Genomic DNA, 22934 nt, shown 5'->3' with positions numbered 1-22934 from the left:
AGACAATACTAAGCTAAGAAGGGCAATAGCTTCTTCGCAGGATATGGAAACCTTGCAAAAAGATCTGAACAAATTAATGGGGTGGGCAATCTATACACTGGGGGAGAACCTCTGGGTAAATCTAGGATGGAAAAGGACCTGGGGGTCCTAGTAGATGATAGGCTCAGCAATGGCATGCAATGCCAAGCTGCTGCTAACAAAGCAAACAGAATATGGCATGCATTAAAAAGGGGATTGATTCCAAAGATAAAATGATAAGTCTCCCGCTCTACAAGACTCTGGTTCCACCGCACCTAGAGTATGCTGTCCAGTTCTGGGCACCAGTCCTCAGGAAGGATGTACTGAAAATGGAGCGAGTACAAAGAAGGGCAACAAAGCTAATAAAGGGTCTGGAGGATATTAGTTATGAGGAAAGGTTGCAAGCACTGAACTTATTCTCTCTGGAGAAGAGACGCTTGAGAGGAGATATGATTTTAATATAAATACCATACTGGTGACCCCACAATAGGGATAAAACTTTTTCGCGGAAGGGAGTTTAATAAGACTCGTGGCCACTCATTAAAATGAGATACTACGTAGATGGTTCTTTACTGTAAGAGCGACAAGGATGTGGAATTCCCTTCCACAGGTGGTGGTCTCAGCGGGGGGCATCGATAGTTTCAAGAAACTATTAGATAAGCACCTGAACGACTGCAACGTACAGGGTTATAGAATGTAATACTGACATATAATCACATACATAGGTTGGACTTGACGGACTTGTGTCTTTTTTCGACTTCACCTACTATGTAACTATGTATATGTAACTGTGCCACATTTAAAAGTCTTGTTTCTTTGAGCTCCAACATGCCGGTGAAGATAACTGCAAGGCCTTGCATCTTTGAACTCTGCTAATTCTATCTCTATTTAAAGGGACACATGACTAGTACTTATATCACTTCATCTCTCATTAGGATTAAAGGTATTATAGGCTGGCCTGGGCTTCCCCTTTAGCAGTGGTATTATAGACAGAAACCTGTAGCCCGATTCATTTATTGTTTGCTTTCTGTATACCTTGATATTATTTATCTGTCATTTCAAACTGGCATTTAATTGCTTTGGGGACTTTTCCAACTGAGTCTTGGCTGTTTATCCAGGATTTGGGTGACCAATACCCTGTTACAAGATTCTTCTCTAAGTAAAATCTGAGAGAGCTAATCAATTTACATTGTGTCAGTGTGTTATTGAAAGATATGCACAACATGTCTGAACCTAGAGTTGGAATGTTCACAGGGTCAAGGTGGCGCAGATGAAACGTGCAATTTGAAGCAACCCCCAAGAGGGCAGTGCTACACACAGATGAAATGCATATGTGGAAGATGTTTTACCAACAAAAGGATTTGTACATCTATCTATCAATCATAGGATTACCAACTACACTGCATGGTCCTGTCTTGCATTGCAGTAATACAGACTCTTTATGCTACAGTTATGTGGCACTCACAGGTCCCCTAGCCTGCGACTAAATCAGCAAAATGTCACTCTGATGTTTCCTCCTATGAAAAAACTCCTTGCTAGCACATAAGCACTGAAACACAGTTTAATGGCTCCTTGTGCTGCTTCCTCCTATCCCAGGATGAGCTCTGGAGTAGCATGGATCGCAAGAGGCAAATTCAGATAATTACACTGCTTGCATTTAAAAACACATTTATTGATGTGTTAATAAACACCGAGCTGCTATAGTTTGTGTCTATTTATATCTGCCTGGAGATCAGCTTTAAGGAAACATGCTTGGCAATAAACACATTAATAGCTGTTTCTAGCATTATAGACATATCAGAGCTGAACACAATCAATAGTAGGGTGGTCAAATATATCACGACAGAATGGTAAACCCTGTTGCTAAAATTCCTATTTGAAGTCACCTTCTAAATACATTATTTAGTGCACCTTTCAGAAATGACAGAGAATCAATGTTTATATAAGTATAAGTTCCAAGCCACAGAAATATGATTTATGGAAGTAAGAGATCCTCTGCGGGGAATACCTATCACGGTGATGGATTGGATAGTGTCATATGTGCCATACAAATACATTTTTACTGGGCTGTAAAAAGCACAGAGATATACAAAGCACTGATGGTAAGTAAAATTAACCTCCCTATGATTTGCATTTAGCAAGTATTCTAAAGCTACAAGTATTTTTGTAGCTGTGTAATAAATGGATAATATACAACACCTACTATTATCACCTATACCTTGGTATTCACTAGGTGGAGAACAGCTGTGACAATCAAGGATGGAGAAGGATCTAGGGGTGCTAATAGATGACAGATTGAGCAACAGCATGCAGTGCCAAGCTGCAGCTACCAAAGCAGGCAGAATATTAGCATGCATTAAAAAGGGAATACACTCCAGGGGCAAAACTATAATTCTGCCACTTTATAAAGCTCTAGTCTGACCTATTCTGGAGTTTTCAGTTCTGGTCACCAGCTCTCCGAAGGGATGTGCTGGAGCTGGGGAGAGTTCAAAGAAGGGCAACAAAACTAATAAGGGTAATGAAGGACCTCAATTACGAGGAACGGCTGCAAACATCAAATTTATTCTTGCTGGAGAAAAGATGCTTGAGAGGGGACGTGATAGCAATTTACAAATATCTCAATGGGCATCCCAGCATAGGAAATAAACTATTCAGTCCTAGGTAGTGTAAGAGGACAAGGGGCACACAATGAGACTGGAGGAGAAGCGGTTTAACCTCAAACTGCGTAGGGGGTTCTTCCCTGTAAGGGCAATAAGGATGTGGAACTCTCTCCCACAATTGGTGATGGATGCAGGGAGTATGGATATCTTTAAAAGACTCTTATGCCGCGTACACACGAGCGGACTTTACGGCAGACTTGGTCCGGCGTACCGGACAATTCGATCGTGTGTGGGCGTGTGTGGGCTCCAGCGGACTTTGTGTTCTCAAAAGTTTGACGGACTTAGATTTGAAACATGTTTCAAATCTATCCGACGGACTCTGCTTTCTAGCGGACAAACCGGTCGTCTGTGTGCTAGTCCGACGGACCAAAACTCACGCATGCTCTGAAGTAAGTACAAGATGGAAGCGCTCGGTCTGGTAAAATTAGCCTTCCTATTGAAGCTAAACAAAAAGGGGGGGGTCTCCAGCGCTCCGCAGCATGTGATGTCTAAGGTAAATAGTACAATGGTAGCTATAATAGCACATTAACATAAGGCAGGTAAATTCTAGAATGAGGAGGCAGCCATTCTCAGATAGTGTCCATTACCTCTGTTGATAATCAATGTTGAAAAAAGGAGGAGTGTGGAGGCGCCAACTGTGGTAGCTTGTTTATGCAAAAATGAAAGTTAGTGTAACAATTACACTTACTGGTTCGCAGGGTGGAGGTGTTTCTTTGAGATGGGAAGTGTCCTGGGATGTGCTGTTATCTTGTTTCCAGCTCGGATTTAATTCCTTCAGGCGTCTGGGTATGGAGTCTGTACACAGGCTGAACCACTGCATCCAGTGCATGGAAAGCTCCACGCTGACCACTCTGGAGCGCGGAAGCGGAAATGACGTCACTGATGCACGGCAAACGTCCAGGCTGGTGTTGGGGATTAGGGATGAGCTTCGAGTTCGAGTCGAACTCATGTTCGACTCGAACATTGGCTGTTCGCAAGTTCACCGAACAGCGAACAATTTGGGGTGTTCGCGGCAAATTCGAATGCCGCGGAACACCCTTTAAAAGTCTATGGGAGAAATCAAAAGTGCTAATTTTAAAGGCTAATATGCAAGTTATTGTCATAAAAAGTGTTTGGGGACCTGGGTCCTGCCCCAGGGGACATGGATCAATGCAAAAAAAAGTTTTAAAAACGGCCGTTTTTTCAGGAGCAGTGATTTTAATAATACTTAAAGTCAATCAATAAAAGTGTAATATCCCTTTAAATTTCGTACCTGGGGGGTGTCTATAGTGTGCCTGTAAAGGGGCGCATGTTTCCTGTGTTTAGAACAGTCTGACAGCAAAATGACATTTTGAAGGAAAAAACTCATTTAAAACTACCCGCGGCTATTGCATTGCCGACAATACACATAGAAGTTCATTGATAAAAACGGCATGGGAATTCCCCAAAGGGGAACCCCGAACCAAAATTAAAAAAAAAAAATGACGTGGGGGTCCCCCTAAATTCCATACCAGGCCCTTCAGGTCTGGTATGGATATTAAGGGGAACCCCGGCCAAAATTAAAAAAAAAAAATGACGTGGGGTTCCCCCTAAATTCCATACCAGACCCTTCAGGTCTGGTATGGATTTTAAGGGGAACCCCGCGCCAAAAAAAAAAAAAAAAAACGGCGTGGGGTCCCCCCAAAAATCCATACCAGACCCTTATCCGAGCACGCAACCTGGCAGGCCGCAGGAAAAGAGGGGGGGACAAGAGTGCGGCCCCCCCTCCCTCCTGAACCGTACCAGGCCACATGCCCTCAACATTGGGAGGGTGCTTTGGGGTAGCCCCCCAAAACACCTTGTCCCCATGTTGATGAGGACAAGGGCCTCATCCCCACAACCCTGGCCGGTGGTTGTGGGGGTCTGCGGGCGGGGGGCTTATCGGAATCTGGAAGCCCCCTTTAACAAGGTGACCCCCAGATCCCGGCCCCCCCCCTGTGTGAAATGGTAAGGGGGTACATAAGTACCCCTACCATTTCACGAAAAAAGTGTCAAAAATGTTAAAAATGACAAGAGACAGTTTTTGACAATTCCTTTATTTAAATGCTTCTTCTTTCTTCTATCTTGCTTCATCTTCTGGTTCTTCTGGCTCTTCTGGTTCTTCTGGTTCTTCCTCCGGCGTTCTCGTCCAGCATCTCCTCCGCGGCGTCTTCTGTCTTCTTCTCCTCGGGCCGCTCCGCACCCATGGCATGGGGGGGAGGCTCCCGCTCTTCTCTTCTTCTCTTCTTCTCTTCTTCTTTTCTTCTTTTCTTCTTTTCTTCTCTTCTTCTCTTCTTCTTTATTTTTTTCTCCGGGCCGCTCCGCAATCCATGCTGGCATGGAGGGAGGCTCCCGCTGTGTGACGGCGCTCCTCGTCTGACAGTTCTTAAATAACGGGGGGGGGCGGGGCCACCCGGTGACCCCGCCCCCTCTGACGCACGGTGACTTGACGGGACTTCCCTGTGACGTCACGGGGAATGCCACAGGGAAGTCCCGTCAAGTCACCGTGCGTCAGAGGGGGGCGGGGTCACCGGGTGGCCCCGCCCCCCCCGTTATTTAAGAACTGTCAGACGAGGAGCGCCGTCACACAGCGGGAGCCTCCCTCCATGCCAGCATGGATTGCGGAGCGGCCCGGAGAAAAAAATAAAGAAGAAGAGAAGAAGAGAAGAAAAGAAGAAAAGAAGAAAAGAAGAAGAGAAGAAGAGAAGAAGAGAAGAGCGGGAGCCTCCCCCCCATGCCATGGGTGCGGAGCGGCCCGAGGAGAAGAAGACAGAAGACGCCGCGGAGGAGATGCTGGACGAGAACGCCGGAGGAAGAACCAGAAGAGCCAGAAGAACCAGAAGATGAAGCAAGATAGAAGAAAGAAGAAGCATTTAAATAAAGGAATTGTCAAAAACTGTCTCTTGTCATTTTTAACATTTTTGACACTTTTTTCGTGAAATGGTAGGGGTACTTATGTACCCCCTTACCATTTCACACAGGGGGGGGGCCGGGATCTGGGGGTCACCTTGTTAAAGGGGGCTTCCAGATTCCGATAAGCCCCCCGCCCGCAGACCCCCACAACCACCGGCCAGGGTTGTGGGGATGAGGCCCTTGTCCTCATCAACATGGGGACAAGGTGTTTTGGGGGGCTACCCCAAAGCACCCTCCCAATGTTGAGGGCATGTGGCCTGGTACGGTTCAGGAGGGAGGGGGGGCCGCACTCTTGTCCCCCCCTCTTTTCCTGCGGCCTGCCAGGTTGCGTGCTCGGATAAGGGTCTGGTATGGATTTTTGGGGGGACCCCACGCCGTTTTTTTTTTTTTTTTTTGGCGCGGGGTTCCCCTTAAAATCCATACCAGACCTGAAGGGTCTGGTATGGAATTTAGGGGGAACCCCACGTCATTTTTTTTTTTAAATTTTGGCCGGGGTTCCCCTTAATATCCATACCAGACCTGAAGGGCCTGGTATGGAATTTAGGGGGACCCCCACGTCATTTTTTTTTTTTAATTTTGGTTCGGGGTTCCCCTTTGGGGAATTCCCATGCCGTTTTTATCAATGAACTTCTATGTGTATTGTCGGCAATGCAATAGCCGCGGGTAGTTTTAAATGAGTTTTTTCCTTCAAAATGTCATTTTGCTGTCAGACTGTTCTAAACACAGGAAACATGCGCCCCTTTACAGGCACACTATAGACACCCCCCAGGTACGAAATTTAAAGGGATATTACACTTTTATTGTTTGACTTTAAGCATTATTAAAATCACTGCTCCTGAAAAAACGGCCGTTTTTAAAACTTTTTTTTGCATTGATCCATGTCCCCTGGGGCAGGACCCGGGTCCCCAAACACTTTTTATGACAATAACTTGCATATAAGCCTTGAAAATTAGCACTTTTGATTATTCATGTTCGTGTCCCATAGACTTTAACGGTGTTCGCATGTTCGAACGAACTTTTTTCCTGTTCGCATGTTCTGGTGCGAACCGAACAGGGGGGTGTTCGGCTCATCCCTATTGGGGATGATACAGGGATAGTACAGGCTACGCGCTCGGGGCTGACAGCTCCTTCTACTGGCCTTTTTGCTCCCTGGAGGAGAGCAGCTTGAGTATTAGGGATGAGCTTCGAGTTTGAATCGAACTCATGTTCGACTCGAACATTGGCTGTTCGCAAGTTCACCGAACAGCGAACAATTTGGGGTGTTCGCGGCAAATTCGAATGCCGCGGAACACCCTTTAAAAGTCTATGGGAGAAATCAAAAGTGCTAATTTTAAAGGCTAATATGCAAGTTATTGTCATAAAAAGTGTTTGGGGACCTGGGTCCTGCCCCAGGGGACATGGATCAATGCAAAAAAAAGTTTTAAAAACGGCCGTTTTTTCAGGAGCAGTGATTTTAATAATGCTTAAAGTCAATCAATAAAAGTGTAATATCCCTTTAAATTTCGTACCTGGGGGGTGTCTATAGTGTGCCTGTAAAGGGGCGCATGTTTCCTGTGTTTAGAACAGTCTGACAGCAAAATGACATTTTGAAGGAAAAAACTCATTTAAAACTACCCGCGGCTATTGCATTGCCGACAATACACATAGAAGTTCATTGATAAAAACGGCATGGGAATTCCCCAAAGGGGAACCCCGAACCAAAATTAAAAAAAAAAAATGACGTGGGGGTCCCCCTAAATTCCATACCAGGCCCTTCAGGTCTGGTATGGATTTTAAGGGGAACCCCGCGCCAAAAAAAAAAAAAAAAACGGCGTGGGGTCCCCCCAAAAATCCATACCAGACCCTTATCCGAGCACGCAACCTGGCAGGCCGCAGGAAAAGAGGGGGGGACGAGAGTGCGGCCCCCCCTCCCTCCTGAACCGTACCAGACCACATGCCCTCAACATTGGGAGGGTGCTTTGGGGTAGCCCCCCAAAACACCTTGTCCCCATGTTGATGAGGACAAGGGCCTCATCCCCACAACCCTGGCCGGTGGTTGTGGGGGTCTGCGGGCGGGGGGCTTATCGGAATCTGGAAGCCCCCTTTAACAAGGTGACCCCCAGATCCCGGCCCCCCCCCTGTGTGAAATGGTAAGGGGGTACATAAGTACCCCTACCATTTCACGAAAAAAGTGTCAAAAATGTTAAAAATGACAAGAGACAGTTTTTGACAATTCCTTTATTTAAATGCTTCTTCTATCTTCCTTCATCTTCTGGTTCTTCTGGTTCTTCTGGCTCTTCTGGCTCTTCTGGTTCTTCCTCCGGCGTTCTCGTCCAGCATCTCCTCTGCGGCGTCTTCTATCTTCTTCTCCTCGGGCCGCTCCGCACCCATGGCATGGGGGGGAGGCTCCCGCTCTTCTCTTCTTCTCTTCTTCTTTTCTTCTTTTCTTCTTTTCTTCTCTTCTTCATTTTCTTCTCCGGGCCGCTCCGCAATCCATGCTGGCATGGAGGGAGGCTCCCGCTGTGTGACGGCGCTCCTCGTCTGACAGTTCTTAAATAACGGGGGGCGGGGCCACCCGGTGACCCCGCCCCCCTCTGACGCACGGTGACTTGACGGGACTTCCCTGTGACGTCACGGGGAATGCCACAGGGAAGTCCCGTCAAGTCACCGTGCGTCAGAGGGGGGCGGGGTCACCGGGTGGCCCCGCCCCCCCCGTTATTTAAGAACTGTCAGACGAGGAGCGCCGTCACACAGCGGGAGCCTCCCTCCATGCCAGCATGGATTGCGGAGCGGCCCGGAGAAGAAAATGAAGAAGAGAAGAAGAGAAGAAGAGAAGAGCGGGAGCCTCCCCCCATGCCATGGGTGCGGAGCGGCCCGAGGAGAAGAAGACAGAAGACGCCGCGGAGGAGATGCTGGACGAGAACGCTGGAGGAAGAACCAGAAGAACCAGAAGAGCCAGAAGAACCAGAAGATGAAGGAAGATAGAAGAAAGAAGAAGCATTTAAATAAAGGAATTGTCAAAAACTGTCTCTTGTCATTTTTAACATTTTTGACACTTTTTTCGTGAAATGGTAGGGGTACTTATGTACCCCCTTACCATTTCACACAGGGGGGGGGCCGGGATCTGGGGGTCACCTTGTTAAAGGGGGCTTCCAGATTCCGATAAGCCCCCCGCCCGCAGACCCCCACAACCACCGGCCAGGGTTGTGGGGATGAGGCCCTTGTCCTCATCAACATGGGGACAAGGTGTTTTGGGGGGCTACCCCAAAGCACCCTCCCAATGTTGAGGGCATGTGGCCTGGTATGGTTCAGGAGGGAGGGGGGGCCGCACTCTCGTCCCCCCCTCTTTTCCTGCGGCCTGCCAGGTTGCGTGCTCGGATAAGGGTCTGGTATGGATTTTTGGGGGGACCCCACGCCGTTTTTTTTTTTTTTTTTTTTTGGCGCGGGGTTCCCCTTAAAATCCATACCAGACCTGAAGGCTCTGGTATGGAATTTAGGGGGAACCCCACGTCATTTTTTTTTTTTAAATTTTGGCCGGGGTTCCCCTTAATATCCATACCAGACCTGAAGGGCCTGGTATGGAATTTAGGAGGACTCCCACGTCATTTTTTTTTTTTAATTTTGGTTCGGGGTTCCCCTTTGGGGAATTCCCATGCCGTTTTTATCAATGAACTTCTATGTGTATTGTCGGCAATGCAATAGCCGCGGGTAGTTTTAAATGAGTTTTTTCCTTCAAAATGTCATTTTGCTGTCAGACTGTTCTAAACACAGGAAACATGCGCCCCTTTACAGGCATACTATAGACACCCCCCAGGTACGAAATTTAAAGGGATATTACACTTTTATTGTTTGACTTTAAGCATTATTAAAATCACTGCTCCTGAAAAAACGGCCGTTTTTAAAACTTTTTTTTGCATTGATCCATGTCCCCTGGGGCAGGACCCAGGTCCCCAAACACTTTTTATGACAATAACTTGCATATAAGCCTTTAAAATTAGCACTTTTGATTATTCATGTTCGTGTCCCATAGACTTTAACGGTGTTCGCATGTTCGAACAAACTTTTTTCCTGTTCGCATGTTCTGGTGCGAACCGAACAGGGGGGTGTTCGGCTCATCCCTATTGAGTATATAGTGGAGGCAATTAGGCAATTAGGCAATTAGGTTAAAGTGTATGGGCTGGAGGTCTGTGGCTGTGGAACCACAACAGCCAGCGGACCCACAATCTTCCAAAAAGCACAAAAAAGTTGAAAGTAAAGTATGAAGAATTAAAAATATGATGAATTGGGGGTAAGTTTAATAAATATAAGGATAATAACAGTAAGTGGAATTAGAGTTAAAACATTTATTTAAAAGAAGAAAAAAATGTGGAAAATTAAAAATAAAATAAAAATAAACTAAAAACTAAAAAATAAAATGAAAAACAAAAACAATGAAAAATAGAAATAAACATAAAAATAAGTATAAAAATAAAAGTAAATATAAAATTAAAATAAAAATAAGAAATAAAAATGAAACATAAAAATAAAAAATAAAAATAGAAATAGAAAATGGGGAAAAAAAGATTAAAAAGCACTGGGATACACATTATGAGGATAGGGGAAGGGGGGACATGAGGGAAGGGGGGGGGGGAGAGGGGGGTGAAGTTTTTATATAGAACGGTGGAGTTGCTATCTGGGTCCATGAGGGGACAGCGGTCCCTCAGGTGACTGGATGATACGACAGCAAAGGACCATGGGGGTATTTTTATGTTGTAAAAAACTTCTACATGGTTTGTATAGTGATGGGCAAGGTGTATATATATATATACTAAGAACGTGAAGAAGGAATGTATGATTGGAAAGGGGAAGGGGGGGGGAGAAAAGTAAACTACAACAAAGAATGTGTTTCTAATTCTTCATTGAGTCCCCCTGGCGAGAGAGTACTCGATGAATATATCCAGTAGGCCTCCTGCTGACACAGGCGTTTAAAACGTTCCGCAGCAGGAAGACCTCTGGGCATGGCCTCGATGACCCAGACTCTGAGGCCCATGGTATACGCCCCCTACGCCAACGTTTTGGCGAACACAGGCGTTTCAAAGAAAAGGGCTGGGACAAACACAGTGTCCCTCTTCATTTTTTGAAGGAACACCAAAAATCTACCATGGGCCTCAGATTCTGGGTCATCGAGGCCATGCCCAGAGGTCTTCCTGCTGCGGAATGTTTTAAACGCCTGTGTCAGCAGGAGGCCTACTGGATATATTCATTGGGTACTCTCTCGCCAGGGGGACTCAATGAAGAATTAGAAACACATTCTTTGTTGTAGTTTACTTTTCTTCCCCCCCTTCCCCTTTCCAATCATACATTCGTTCTTCACTTTCTTAGTATATATATATATATATATATATATATACACCTTGCCCATCACTATACAAACCATGTAGAAGTTTTTTACAACATAAAAATACCCCCATGGTCCTTTGTTGTCGTATCATCCAGTCACCTGAGGGACCGCTGTCCCCTCATGGACCCAGATAGCAACTCCACCATTCTATATAAAAACTTCACCCCCCTCTTCCCCCCCCCTTCCCTCATCCTCATAATGTGTATCCCAGTGCTTTTTAATCTCATTTTTTAATTTTTTTTCCCCATTTTCTATTTCTATTTTTATTTTTATGTTTCATTTTTATTTCTTATTTTTATTTTAATTTTATATTTACTTTTATTTTTATACTTATTTTTTTTTTATTTCTATTTTTCATTGTTTTTATTTTTCATTTTATTTTTTAGTTTTTAGTTTATTTTTATTTCATTTTTAATTTTCCACATTTTTTTCATCTTTTAAATAAATGTTTTAACTCTAATTCCACTTACTATTATTATTATTATATTATTACCTTATATTTAATAAACTTACCCCCAATTCATCATATTTTTAATTCTTCATACTTTACTTTCAACTTTTTTGTGCTTTTTTGGAAGATTGTGGGTCCGCTGGCTGTTGTGGTTCCACAGCCACAGACCTCCAGCCCATACACTTTAACCTAATTGCCTAATTGCCTAATTGCCTCCACTATATATTCAAGCTGCTCTCCTCCAGGGAGCAAAAAGGCTAGTAGAAGGAGCTGTCAGTCCCGAGCGCGTAGCCTGTACTATCCCTGTATTATCCCCAACACCAGCCTGGACGTTTGCCGTGCATCAGTGACGTAATTTCCGCTTCCGCGCTCCAGAGTGGTTAGCATGGAGCTTTCCATGCACTGGATGCAGCGGTTCAGCCTGTTTACAGACTCCACACCCAGACGCCTGAAGGAATGAAATCCGAGCCGGAAACAAGATAACAGCACATCCCAGGACACTTCCCATCTTCGTATTGAAGCTAGCACATTCCTCTTCTGTGATCTTTTAATACAGCGCTTTTTTTTTCTTTATAATGCGAGAGGAATTCATTTTTTTGCTGCTTTATATTCACACAGAGTTCTCACAAACTACTTTCTTCATGATTTAACCTCATGCCATGACTAATATGATATTTTTAAAAAGCCAGATCACGATAAATAAAGTATTAAATTAGATTTTGGACTCATCTTTCTTTTTTTTAGATTTAAACACTATCTATTTTACAATGTGTGCTAAATTATACAAATTTTTTTTTTTTTAGTTTTGGAGTTTCAAGTTACCACAATAACCTTAATATTTTGTGTTGTTTTAATGAACCTTAATGAGGTTGGTATCCCTTGTTAATTAGACATAGGGGGGTTTATTTTCCAAAGGCAAATTTATTTTTCACTACAAGTGCAAATTGTACTTGGAATTGCACAGAAAGAGCATTTTGAAGTGCATTCGCTGTGGATCTGAGGGACACATGCAAGTAACCACCAAAAAAAAAAAACCTTTCTCTTGCACATGATTGTATGATAAAATCAGCGGAGCTTCCCCTCATTTCAGATCTTCCCCTCGGATTTACAGCGACTGCACTTCCAACAAGTGCACTTGCAGTGCAATTTCTAAAGTGCACTTTTCACTAGTACTTTGCACTTGATTTTCAAAATGATTTAGCCTTTTGGAAAAAACACACATAGTCTTTTTGACCTGTACCTGCCTACTCCCAAACCAAATGTCGTTTTGGAATCAAAACACATAGCCAATAATGTAAGGTAAAGAAAAAATCCATTTATTTTTGGAAAAAAAAATGAGGAAGGCAACACTGGAGACACTTTTGGAATCTGTGAAGCCTTTCGTCCCCCAGGACACACATCAAGTTTTAGGACAAGAAAATTGGTATCTTGTGACTAGGGAGCACAGGGAGCATAGTCAGACCAGACAGAAGCCAGGCAATCACTTTCGACTCTTCCATGGAGCCTTCCCTGCACGCTTCTCTGCAGCCTTCCTTGGAGGCTGTGCCTCTAGCGGTGTACTTGGGGCAGGAGGAGGAGGAGGAGTGGCTTCATCAGCTAGATAAGTTTTAGCAGTAAGCTCCCCTCTCAAGCTCTTCTGATAGGCCTGAAAAATCAGACCCTCACAGAGGAGGCGTTGCCCCTTTTCGAGTTCCAGCAATCTGCTGGCCATATATGTCCCATACGCCTCTTCTGCATTGGGTGGTGTGCTGATGATTTTGCTGGCTTCACAAATGAGGGCTAGTGATTCCTCCTCAGTTTGGGTCATTTTTCTGGGCCTTTTGGTGGTAATGCGGAGGGGAGGCACCTGACACTCCGTGCGGCTTCTACTGGGCCCAGCCACAGCCTCCCACTCTCTCCCACTGGGCAAGGCCTCCTCCTCTCTCCCACTGGGCAAGGCCTCCTCCTGGCTGAGCTCATCCTGGGTAAAAAAAGGGACATAGTTGTAATTTTGGGTTACGCAATCACACACAATTTTCAGCTCATGACTTGCAAATGTAATTCTAAACAAATAGTAAAGGCTATCTATTTGACCCCACCATTATTCCAGCTGCTCACCAATATCTGAAGTACATATGTGTGCGCACAGGGTGTGCCAGGTGTGCCTGGGCACACCCTAATCGCCTTGTGTGGTGCATATTCCCCCGTGTTTAGACCACTGATATTTCATCCAAAAAAAAATGTTAAAAAATAAAATAATTTAAAAACAATAAAAATCAAACTACTGACACTGTCCACTGCCCTACTGACAGCATCAGTACATATACACATGCATATGTATTTGAGCTTTGGAGTGCACACCCTAATGCAAGAGGCTGTGCACACCTATGCTGAAGTATATTTTTGGCCACTACTGTCTAGTGATATGTCTACATATTAATATTTGTGATGAAGTCATTTTTTCAGAAGCACTTAAAAATTTGAGACGTTTACATCATTAATATTTACACAATCACAAATTCAACAAAAAAGGATACCTGGCTGAAGCTGGGCACATTCCACTTCATCAAGGATGAAAGGGCCCAGTTCTTCCTGGGACTGCTCAGCTGGGGTGGAGGTGGAGGGAATGCTGGAGGGAAGGGTGGAGGGAAGGCTGGAGGGAAAGGTGGGGGGAAGGGTCGAAAGTGATTGCCTTGCTTCTGTCTGGTCATCCAGAAATCGCATTTTTTGGTAGTACCACAGCTTGGGGACATAAACCTGGTCGGCTGCTGCTCCGGATCTCAGCGACTCCTGGATCTTATTGTGTTCCCGCTTGTACATGTTGCGCAAGATACCAATTTTCTTGTCCACAAACTTGAGGTCTGCCTGGGGGACTTGAGTCTTCACAAATTCCAAAAGTGTGCCCAGTGCTGCCTTCCTAACATCTCTATTGAAATATAATGGGTGTTTGACCTTTCACAGGTTTTTATTTTCCTGATACAAATCAATGAATCTTGACAAAAAATCAGCCTCCTTAAAGGGATTCATTTTTGCTGAAAGACAAGACACAAGATAAAAACTGTAATGTCAGTCAGAACTCCCAGGATTATTTTTGGCAGAATCTAGGGGACACATACACACACACACACACACACACAACACATTCACCAAACACACACACACACACCCCCGTGTTTCATCTTACCTTAGTTTCTGATGCTCGCTACTTCCGCACGGACATACGTAGGCCATCTTAATAGCTTTATATACACTGCGCATGTGTCATGCTCCGCCTGCGTCGCCCACCCCTGACGTTCTTTAGTACGATGTGTCCCCGCCCCTTCACTCTTCGTTGCGCAGTGGGAGTATATAGAGAAAGATGGCGGAGAGATTATCTGGAAGTAGCGCGGAGGAAAGCCCGGAGCCACAACCATCCACATCTAGGAGGAGATATAAGGCCACCAACATGGCTTTTGAAGAGATGGCGGAGATGGTGTCCATATTGAGAAGGGAGGACTACGATGGGAAAAAAGGACCGTACATCGGACCCAATATTCGGAAGGACAAAATAATGGCCTCAGTTGTCACCGCTCTAGAAGCAGAATTTGGCACTAAACGGGCTAAAGATCAATTGAGGAAGCGGTGGTCTGACCTCAAAAGTAGGGAGCCTGAACAATATTGGCGAATAAAGAAGCTGCTTAAAAAAAGTAAGTACTTGTTGTGTGTTCCTATTGAGATACTTAACTTGCATGCTGATCCATATTTTTTTCATTTATACAGCATCGTTCGTAAAGACCGTTCTTTGTAAAATACATATGATACTAAGAAAATGACGTATTTTTTTCGCCAAAAACGATGGTACAGGGTTGGACATACATTTAGGTCTTGAGAATTTGTCGTATTCCAAAAATGGGGTGATGTTGTGTAGATGTGTTTGAAAATATAATGCTTCTTCAAAAATGATTCAGTGTAATCTAAGGACAGGACACAGCAGCTGTTTACACATCTGGACTCACGAGCACTAGTGTACTATGTGACCATAAAGACATTTTTGAGGGGTAATACACATAGGAGATCATTGAGGTGTCTGAATCTGTGAAACTTGCATGAAAATGTGTATTGTTTATAATTTTTGTTCAGAGGGAATTTTCATCCTGTCTTCTAAATTTTTGTGGCCAAAAAATGATAATTGTCCCCAACTCCTAACCAACGTTTCATATTATTTTTATACAAAAGAAATATCACTGTGTTTTAACTATACCTTTTGTTTAGTTATCATAGGGGAAAAAAGACCCAGACAACAGTCCAAGGATCCCGGGACCCCCCAAGTCACCAGCCTGAAGATACCCCAAGCCCCTGCCCAAGACCACGCCCACCCGACGAGCTGGAGGAAGGAGAGGTGGAGGAAGTGTGCGAGATTTCAACCCCAGCAAGTGAGTGACTGACACCCCAGCTTAAGGTAATCTATTTAGGCGTGCATATTTTAACCCATTTTTTTATCCACACATTTTAGGTGAGGTTCTGGTTGTGGAAGGCCAAGCGGTGGAGCCATTTAGCACAGACAGTGCACAAAGACTTATTGGCCAGATAATGGTGTGGAATGGCCAAATTGATCGAATGCGTTACCAAATTGACAGCATGAGAAATCGTCTGGACACCATGCAACAGGAAATGAAGAACATGATTGATGTTTTGGGCAGAATATAATAACGTTTTGCCTAAAAACATCAATCATGTTCTTCATTTCATTGTCAAGTTTGTTTTTTGTTAAATTTTTTAACTTTAAAAAAAAAAAAAAAAAAAAAAAACTATTTGCAGATGCACACGGTGTGTCATCATGTGCTATCTTCCATCAGGGGATATCAATGTACTTGTTTTGTGTTTGCAACCCCTTCATCATAAAAATGTTTGTTTGTGAGAGGAACAAAGGGATTGCACACACAAAACACGTACATTGCTCCCCCATGATGGGAGATAGCACATGTTGACTTGAACCTTTTTTAATACCCAATTTTGAGCATCTGCAAATTTTAGGCTTTACAAGGGTGACATCACCAGCACCGTTATTAACATGTTGAACTTTGTAAGTTCTTTTTTTTGTATGTTTTTAAAAACACTGTTGTTAATTGTAATTTTGTAAAGAAGGTCTATTTTTGTTGAAATATGCCTAAAATAACAAAAAAAGAAAAGATGGTTTTGGAAAAAAATAAATAAACAAAATAAACACGTTTCAAAAAAATGCACCTTTCAATGTGCACACAGTAAAATGTTTTTACTACTACAATGTGTGTGGCTGATTATTTATCAATAAGATGTTTTGATAATTTTTGTGTGGTTACAGTGACAAAGGACCTTATTGACTAAAGGGAAATGCACTTGCTACTACAAGTGCACTAGGAGACAGACAAAACTAAATGCAAACAAGAATAAAAACAAGATATTTTCACAAAAATGTTTTTACTTTATTTTTGTAAAAAATTATAGCTCTTGTTGAATAGCAATGGCCCCCCGACCATTAAAATAATTAACATATCGGTCACGCACTTGACGTGTGGTTTGGGTGGCCAAGCCAATACGGCCACTTTCCAGGCCTGTGACTCCTCCATCAGATATCTGGCCATTTTTCCCACGTCCACAAACAGAAATTCCAAATGTGCCGAGATCACTGCCATCAAAACTACACTATGGAACCCCTTATAGTTGTAGAAATAATGGGGTGGTGGCACAATGCGGACATGCTTCCCATCAATCGCCCCGACACAGTTGGGAAAGTCCCAACGGTCAGCGAACTGGGAGGCCACAGTCTGCCATTCCTGTGTACTGGAAGGAAACTGTGGAGTGAAACAATAAAAAAACAAGATAAGTACTTTTAAGCATAACTTGGATATCAGATTACACAAAAACATTCTTGAACAACAGCAGTCGAACATTAGTAATATGTGTTTTTTTTCTTTTAATTCTAAAAAACATAAGGCCCACTTATAAGATTACTCACCCCCTCTGATGACCCATTGATCAATTTGAATGTGGGGGGAGGGGTTCTAATTTGGGTAAAAAACACACCTGACAGTTGCAAACATTTGAGGGGGTGGGGGAGGGGTTCTAATTTGGGTAAAAAACACACCTGACAGTTGCAAACATTTGAGGGGGTGGGGGAGGGGTTCTAATTTGGGTAAAAAACACACCTGACAGTTGCAAACATTTGAGGGGGTGGGGGAGGGTCAAACAGTACAATGGAGCTGACAATATACATTGTTCAAGGGACTATATGCTAGAGATATAAATGGACCCAGGATTGCATGGTGGGCAGGTTATTGAAGGTAAATATGCATGTAGGGCAAAAAATGATTAATGTAAAAAAACAGGCATGCATGAAGATAAAGGGGACATTCACAGCATATTCCAAGCATGGTAATTAGGTAATGAGGACATTTAGACAATACATAAGCAAACATTAAATACATATCATGTAATGTTAAAGGATAAAACTTACCTTCATATACTCCTTCTGCAGGACCTGAATGATGGCAGAACAGGTCTCTGGGATTATGATCCCCAGAGCCTGGGGGGAGATGCCTGTCGAGAACTTCAAGTCCTGAAGACTTCTCCCAGTCGCCAAGTAACGTAAAGTGGCAACTAGCCTCTGCTCCGCAGTGATGGCTTTCCTCATGCAGGTATCCTGCCTGCTGATATAGGGGGTCAGCATAGCCAGCAGATGTTCAAAAACGGGGTCCGTCATCCTGAGATAATTCCTGAAATCCTCAGGATTATTCTCACGGATCTCTCGGAGCAAAGGCATGTGCGAGAATTGGTCACGCTGGCGCAACCAATTTTTCATCCATGAATTCCTCCTCGCCCTGTTCATGGACTGAACTTGGGTCAAAGTATTAACCCCAACACCAAGTCCCCACGCAGCATGAACTCGAGAACGAGTACGTCCACACGACATGGCTTCAAAATGGTCAGCTGGTCAAACAAACAAACTTATAACAAACGCACTGAAGAACAGCAAGGCCTATGAAGAGCGACCTGAAAATCAGGAATGAGCGGACCAGAACGGCCTACTAGGCAGGTTACGAACTGACCAACACGCACTGAAAATAGATACAAACCTCACAAGCACAAACTGAACCGCAGAAAATGATCGAAATAAGCTGAAGTGTGAAAAGCGCGAATCGTCTCTAACCAAACTTCTACTAACACGAGATTAGCAGAAGGAGCCCAAAGGGTGCCGTAGTGGGGCTTGAACTTCCTTTTTCTAGTCCCGTCATACGTGCTGTACGTCATCGCGTTCAAAACCATCGGACTTTTGGAGTGATCATGTGTGTCCAAGTCAGTCCTTTTTTAAGTCCGGCGCACCTAGCGGACAAAGTCCGTCGAAAAGTCCGCCGGATAAAGTCTGCCCTAAAGTCCGCTCGTGTGTACGCGGCATTAGATATACATCGTAACCACTTAAGGATCAATTCTATTTTTCAAACGTGTTGTTTACAAGTTAAAATATTTTTTTTTACTAGACAACTACTTAGAACACTCAAACATTATATATATATTGTTCTAACACCCTAGAGAATAAAATGGTGGTCATTGCAATACTTTATGTCACACCATATTTGCACAGCGGTCTTACAAGCGCACATTTTTTGGAAAAAATACATTAAAAAATAAGACACCAGTAAAGTTAGCCCAGTTTTTTTTTATATTGTGAAAGATGATGTTACTCTGAGTAAATTGATACCCAACATGTCACGCTTCAAAATTGCGCCTGCTCATGGATAGGGAACACACTTTTATCCTTAAAAATCTCCATAGGCGATGTTTAAAAAAATCTACAGGTTGCATGTTTTGAGTTACAGAGGAGGTCTAGAGCTAGAATTATTGCTCTCACTCTAATGATCGCTGTGATACCTCACATATGTGGTTTGTACACCGTTTTCATATACGGGCGCTTCTCAAGTATGCGTTTGCTTCTGCACGCGAGCTCGGTGGGACGGGGCACGTAAAATAATTTTTTTTTATTATTATTTATTTTACTTTTTATTTTTACACTGTTCTTATTAAAAAAATGGTGTCACTTTTATTCCTATTACAAGGAATGTAAACATCCCTAGAAAAAAAGCATGACAGGACCTCTTAAATATAAGGTCTGGGGTCAAAAAGACCTCAGATCTCATATTTACACAAAAATGCAACAAAAAAAATGTCGTTTAAAAAAAAAAAAAAATGTCCCTTTAGGAGCTATGGGCGGAAGTGACATTTTGACGTCGCTTCTGCCCTGCAATGGTACGGAGCCGAGTGGGGGCCATCTTCCCCTCACTCAGCTCCATACTACAGAGGGGACAGGAATCCGCTGCTGAGACCACTTTTATCTGAAACTGGACCACCAGCTGAAGAAGTGGATACAGGGGTTATGGCAGCTAGCTGCTGCCATAACAACGATATTCCACTTCAAAGAGCCACCGTATAATGACGGTGGGCAGTCCATAAGTGGTTAACCACTTGCTTACTGGGCACTTAAACCCCCTCCTATCCAGACCAATTTTCAGCTTTCAGCGCTGACGCACTTTGAATGACAATTGCGCGGTCATACAACACTGTACCCAAATGAAGTTTTTATCATTTTTTCCCCACAAATAGAGCTTTCTTTTGGTGGTATTTGATCACCTCTGCGGTTTTTATTTTTTGTTTAAAAATTTTTTTATATTTTGTTATAAAAAATTTAAAACAGGTCATTTTTCTTCTTCATTGATGTAAACTGATGAGGCGGCACTGATGGGCACTGATAGGCGGCACTGATGGGCACTGATGGGTGGCAGTGATGGGCACTGATGGGTGGCAATAATGGGCACTGATCAGTTACACTGATAGGCAGCACTGCTAGGTGGCACTGATTGGCACTACTGGTGGGCACTGATAGCTGGCACTTGTGGGCATTGATAGCTGGCACTTGTGGGCACTGTTAGGTGGCACTTGTGGGCACTGTTAGGTGGCGCTGTGGGCACTGTTAGGGGGCACTGTTAGGAAGCACAGATGAGGCAGATGTGCCTCTTCAACTTCGGGACCTTTGTCCCTCGCATCTGAGCCGGTGATCGGCTTTTTTTTCTACTCACGCTATCAGCTGTCAATGTTTGTTACCCCAACACTTCATATTCCTGATATACAGTGCCTTGCAAAAGTATTCACCACCCTTGGCATTTATCGTGTTTTGTTGCCTCACAACCTGAAATTAAGTCAACTCCTTCCTGTGTCATGACCTAAAGTCTGGCCAGGAAATAAGGCAGAAGTAATCAAGCAGTGTGTTTAAATAGCTACAAAGAGAGTTAGGTAAGCCTATGTAGAATTAATGGAAAGCTGTTTTATGTTTGCAAAATAAATACATTAATGCTACATTGGTACATAGGGGGGCTGGAATTCAGAAGAAAAAAAAGGTGAACAAAGGTGAAAAAGACAAGACTCCTACTGGAGTTCTTTTTTTTAACATGACCTTTACTAGGCCATAGGGTTGCCACCTCATCCTTTTAAACCCGAACATATATTAATTACACAGGTTCTGAGGCTAATTTAATGCAGATAATTGAGTTTAATTACCACTTTAATCAGCCACAGAACCTGTGTAATTATTATGTATTTGATTTTTAAGGGATGAAGTTCCAACCCTACTAGGCCTATAGACCCAAAACTGATATTCCATTTAAAAGTACAAAACTATCTCACAACAGGGGCACAGACAGCAATAAAAAAGTTATAAAAGAGCTTTAGATACACTGTAAGTGGTCTTTCCATCCTCAGAATATTTACCAATGTATGGCTATGTTTTTTTTTTTGAAAAATATTTATTGGGTTTTATAGCATACAAAAGTATAAAAACTTAGTGTAACAAAAGTTACAGAGTATTATGCGTTACAATCTATAACATTCAATGACTTCTCATAATAGTTGAAATACAAGCTTGTCATATCAGTTAGAACAAGGGAGAAGTAACAGAAAACATAAAAATAAAAAGAAAATTAGGGAAAAGGGAAGACGGGGGAGTTCATGTTTGCCATCTTATCAACACTATGGAGCGTAACTTTGCTTGACATATGAAATCTTAACATCTAAACATCTAGATACCTTCAGGAGTGGAGGCAGCGTTTGAATAAACGTGGGGGGGTGGATGCCAAGGGGCACAATGGATTTGTGGATATCCTACGGTGGGTTAAAAGTAAAGGAATCTGGGGTGGGGGGTATTTTGAGTCGGCCAAGAGAGTTGGTGAGATCTTTTGTCAAGTACCATTTCGTGTAGCGAAATGGGTTCATTATCTTGATCAGTGTCTGCGAAGTGAATGTGACTTCAATGTATTTCCTCCATCTTTTGAAAAAACGGGAAGTCGATCGGAGATTACGGGTGATGGTGTCCAGTCTCTCTAGGTGGAAGAGTGATGCCAGGGCTTTTTTAAACATTGTTAGGGTAGGAGGAGTAGCTGATATCCAGTGAGACATAATAGTCCTGCGAGCCACTAGGAGACATAGGTGAGCCCAGTGTGGAATATTTTGTGAGACCATCGCTGGCGATGAGGATGAAGGGGGTATGCTGAACAGGCATAATAGGCGGTCCTTGGTGCACTGAATTTTGTGGACCTCGTTGATGTAAGTGATTACCTTAGTCCAGTAAGCATCGATCTTGTTACAGTCCCAGAGCCTGTGCAGTAAAGTGGGGCGTGGTAAGTTACACCAGGAACATTGCGCTTGGGTGGGGTCCTTCTTGTTGAAGCGGAAAGGGAAATAAGCTCTGTGAATGATCTTGAATTGTGTTTCCCTCCAAGATTCAGAAGCAGTAAGGTTGCGGACTGTCTTGTACCCCTCAACGATTTTTTCTGGCAGAGATTCGTCATCTAATACGTGTGACCATTTTTGAAAGGGTTTGAGGGCATACTTCCGTGTTTGATGTTGTATGAGACAAGAGTAAATATTGGAGATGGAGTAGTTATTGCTTTTGATGAGAGTATCAATGCAGGATGTTTCGAATGGGTTGGTGCTATGTCCCGAGCATGATTTGAGATAGCTGATGAGTTGGTGATAGAAGAAGACTTGAGTTGGTGGTAGGGAGTACTCCCTCATCAGGGTTTGAAATGGTTTGAATTTGCCCGGCTTGTTGAGATAAAGAGACGAGACATCTGTGAGGCCTTTAAGTTTCCATTGGCCAAAAGCTTTATGGATGATAGATGGAAGGAACATAGGGTTCCCTTGTATTTTGAGGTATTTGGAGATGCTGGATGGCACTTTGAGCAATTTTCTTACTTCTCTCCATGCAATGACCGTATCCTTAATGATTACACTTGTTTTGAGGTGGGGGGGTAATGTATTGGGATTAGAATGAAGGATGGCCGAGAGGTCATATGGGTGTACCATAGCCTCTTCTAAGGATAGGTTAGAATATTTAGACCCACCAGTTAGCCAGTCTAAGCCCTGTCTAAGTAGACATGCCAGGTTGTAAAAACGCATATTGGGCAGTCCCGCCCCGCCCTCGCCCTTCGGGAGACATAATTTCTGTAGCGCTATGCGAGGTTTCTTGTGAGACCATATAAAGGCAGTTAGGGCC

The sequence above is a fragment of the Aquarana catesbeiana genome, linkage group LG04 (assembly GCF_042186555.1).
Source record: "Aquarana catesbeiana isolate 2022-GZ linkage group LG04, ASM4218655v1, whole genome shotgun sequence".
Taxonomy (NCBI): domain Eukaryota; kingdom Metazoa; phylum Chordata; class Amphibia; order Anura; family Ranidae; genus Aquarana; species Aquarana catesbeiana.
This window is presented reverse-complemented; position numbering follows the sequence as displayed.